At 28.4% G+C, this 4,426-nt stretch overlaps 1 pseudogene; it reads right to left on the reverse strand.

The window, feature by feature from the left end:
* Positions 1 to 443: 443 nt before the first annotated feature.
* LOC130975987 (structural maintenance of chromosomes protein 2-2-like) lies at positions 444 to 4,121 on the reverse strand (annotated as a pseudogene).
* Positions 4,122 to 4,426: the final 305 nt, after the last annotated feature.

A 4,426-nucleotide genomic window follows, 5' to 3' on the forward strand; every position in this document is an offset into this window, starting at 1 on the left:
CCATTGCTGTGCTAATAGAGTTGTGTCGATCGAAAATAATACCCACACCGTTTCTCCTCACGGCATTTCTACGTAGATTATCGAGAAAAAATGCCATGCATCATCGTTCTCTCCTTCAACAATGGCAAAAGTAAGTGGCATAATATTATAGTTCTCATCTTGAGACACAACAACAAAAAGAGCTCTCTTGTATTATCTATACAGATGTGTGCCATCAACTTGCACGAGTGATTTACAATGTCAGAACGCTTTAATGCATGGATGCAAGTTCAAAAACTCTCGGCGCATTATCTTGATACCTTCCTCTACCTCAGATCCACAATATGCGAGTATAGCATCAACCTAAACCACAGAACCTAGGTTCTGTGCACACATTGCCATACACTATGCTGGCAAGCACCATAGGAGGCTTCCTAACCTCCGAAGATTTCTGCAATCGACTTTTACTTTGCCAACCACATTTTACGATAGCTTATTGTATAGTTGAATTTCGACTGAACATCTGCAACCACGATTTGGATCTTGATAGATGGGTCGGCTTCAACTAGAGGCCTTATAGCATCTGCAATTGTATCAAAATTCAGTTTCAAATGGTCTTGAGAAATTATACCCATAGTACATGTGTGACTTCAATTGTATCGTCTAATTTCCCAACAATATTTTCTCTGAATCAACTATCCCGAATTAGCCAATCGCAACCTTTGCCATATTGCAGGCATTTTGTATAAAATGTCAAAGGCTCAAACTCAAAAGACCTTATAATCGACTCCCTTAGAAATTGTGTAATTCCTAATTGCCATGACTACAGCTCTCTTAGAATTGAATTCTATTCCAATAGCAAACTCACTATCTTGCACAGAAGGAATACTTGTATATGAAGAATATCAACTTTTTAAGTTGTATAAAAGTATATTTAGTTGTATTTAATTGGTACTTTAACTAAATTTATAAAATATGTACTTTCAACAAATATATTTTAAATAATTCAATATCTAAATTTAAAACGTATAATCGTAATTTAAAGATTAAAAGTAAAATTATTATAACGAAAAATAAAATAATGACATATCTAAGTTTGCCAACTCAGAAATTTTCGTACGTTCATAACTTCACATAAACTATGACAAATCAAAAGGATGTTGGTTTGCTATTGTGTTTATTACAGTCTGAACTTCCATATTCATGCTCTCATTTTTTTCATCGTTTCCTCCCAACATGTCATTATTGGTTAAGAACTCTTCATCACTATCACTGTTTCTTTCCTTTTTACAGTATGTGTTATCCCCTTCATTTACGAAGGATTCGTTCACTTCATGACTAATAGCCAACTCTTCGAATTCAACATACAACTCGATTATCGACACATGAGCTTGATTCTATCGATAGATCATTAACATCTCTAGCATGGTGGCTTTCATCGGTCACATTCATTACTTGAAACTGTATTACACTACGAAAAACTAATATGGGCTGTCTGTATAAAATACTATTAACTCTCTTTGAAAAAATATCATATATGTGTTGGCATAATATACTTTATAATTCTACAAACAACATCGTACAAGGAATAATAAAATATGTTGGAATCGTACAGATAAATTTCACACCTTTATTTGTATATAGTATAATTTTACCATTAAAAATAGTAACAAATACACATTAATTTTTATTGTTTCTAAAAAAATTTCATATCTCTAATACTCTTACATTCTAAAACTTCAATAAAAATTACAAATAAGAACACAAGTAGAAATCACAAGTAAGTATGTGAAGGTATAAAAAAAAAAAGTGAATGTTCTAAAACTTGAAGAAAAATTAGAAGTAAGAATATGAAAGTAGAAAAAAAGTGAATGAAGGTGTGATTCACTTCTATGAGGTTAATTTATTTATACTAAAATAAAAACTAATTTTTTAATTATTTTTTTTACAAAACAGTAAAATTTTATTTGAAATAATATTCAATTATTAATTTTTTTTACACAAAATGAGAAATTGAGATAGTCAATTTAATCTGATAAAGGGAACTCTTGCAGTATACGAAGGATCAGAAATGCCTAATTATCCATTTACAAAAAAATAATAAACATTCTTACTCCACAAATTTTTTTTAAAATAAAAAAAATGGTAAAATCCTTCTAGTTAACAACGTGAGAAGGATGATTCCATTATTTTTCAGTCTAACACTCCATGTTTTTATATTTGAGAATAATACAAAAAATAAATTTATAATTAAATATTTGATCTTATTGTTCATGTGATGAATTTTATTTTATTTTTATAATATTTTTTCTCTAATTCTTTCTCATGTATGTTATTATTTTTCTATGGAAGTTTTGTTATTTCTTGTTAATGAGTTTTTTAACCTTGCTAAACAACCAAATTAAATAAAAAACTAACATAAAAGTAATATTAGAATCATAAATAATAAAATTTATAAATAAAAATATTAAAAATTACTGAGAGTACTTAAAAAAATATTAAAATTTATTTAAATATTTAAAATAAAATAATAAAATAATATAAAATAATTATTTAAAATTATATTCTTTTAAATAATTTTTATCAAAAATAGTTTTAAATAATATAATCAAAATAATATTTAACTTATTATAATTTATTTTAATATTAAAAATTATTAAACATAAACTACATTTAATTCACTTTTAATCAAAATAAAATTTATAAAATTAATTTTATGAAAGGTCAATTTGGTATTAATATTTTCATTCATTGAAAAAGTACCAATAATTTAACTGCACAATATGAGATACTTTACAATACTAATAAATTGTGCCATTGAGGTTAATAAATTTTGCTACCTTTATTATTAGTTATGAAATAGAGTATAATCTGACTCAACATATACAAATGGATGATGTTTAAAAGTTATTCACTCATAAATTACACTAGTTCAAATACTTATATAATAAGATTGAGCACTATAAATTATTTTTTTTCACTACAAGAGGAACTGGAATTTGCGGCGGTTTTTTTGGGAATTTGCGACGGTTAAAAACCGCCGCAAAACGAAATTCCAACGGTTCTAGAAGCGTCGTCTATTAGGGGGTGGAAATTTGATTTTGCGGCGGTTTCGAAAAACCGCTGGCACAACCGCAGCAAAACCAAGGATTAGCGTCATTTGATTTAGCAGCGGTTTAAAACCGCCGCAATTTCAGTGATTGGATTTAAAAAAAATTGCAGCGGTTACAAAACCGCCACAAAATTATGGGTGGTTTTTTTTAAAAGTTAAGACGGTTCAAAACCGCCACAATTTCTTAAACAAGCTTAAAAAAAACTAATCAATTATATTAATTTATACCATTTTTCTTTACTATAACCTATTTTCTTTACATCATATTTATTAAACTTGAGATATTAATATAAAAAACACTAAATAAACAATATTAAACTCATAGATAAATTCAAAATGTTAACTAAAAAAAACCTTATTTTTAAAATAAAAAAACATGATATTCGAGCACTACTTGTGCACATACTAGCATATATATATATATATATATATATATATATATATATATATATATATATATATAGGGGATAAACAAAACTAAGGTGGTAAAAACCTTAGAAAAATCCTAAATATTGAAGCCCCTTTAAAAGTCATGACTGACAAATATAAACCTCAAGGGATCGTTGACCTCCACTTAATTCAGACAATGACTATTTCCAAACACCTCCAAATGCAACCCGAACCTCAAGACCATCAAGAAAACTGCATCCTTCTGGAGGTTCTAACTTAGCCATCGTATCTGGTAGTACTGTAGAAGATATGGATCCAAAATCACTGGAAAAAAAAAAGGCATTGCCAAATTGAAAAGCATGTAAAATAGATGGAGTAAAGGGCATATATGAAGTGGTGGAAAAAACTGACTTGTTTACTTTGACCCAGGTCAAATTTAGTGTCTCCTTTTTCTCATCCAGTTCTTTGATCACTTTCTTAATTTTAGACTTGTCATTCTACATAACACAAGGATAGAATAACCAGTTATGCAAGAAATGTGACAAATTATTGAAATAGATGGGCAAAAAGAAACCTCAATTATGTCTTTCTCTGACATTAAATCATTGTACTCATCTTCTGCCTTCTTAAACATTGCCATTACTTTCTTATTGACCCATTTTTCAAGCCTAAGGGAAAAATTACATGAAATCTTTTAACAATATAATAATCATAGTTGCACAAAATATTTATTATTATTATAACAGTAAGTCAGTTTATCACGTCAACACACCTAGACTGTTCAGCTTGAAGTTTAGACAAAGCTTTTGCATCATATCATCGGGGAGTATGTGAGAATTGAGAAGTGTTTGTATCATTAGTCTACCAAGAATTAGAACAACTATGCATCTGAACTGATTAAGATGTAAAAATAAGAAAAAAAGGACAACTATGTCCTATGTGTCT

This window comes from Arachis stenosperma, chromosome 1 (genome assembly GCF_014773155.1).
Source record: "Arachis stenosperma cultivar V10309 chromosome 1, arast.V10309.gnm1.PFL2, whole genome shotgun sequence".
Taxonomy (NCBI): Eukaryota; Viridiplantae; Streptophyta; class Magnoliopsida; order Fabales; family Fabaceae; genus Arachis; species Arachis stenosperma.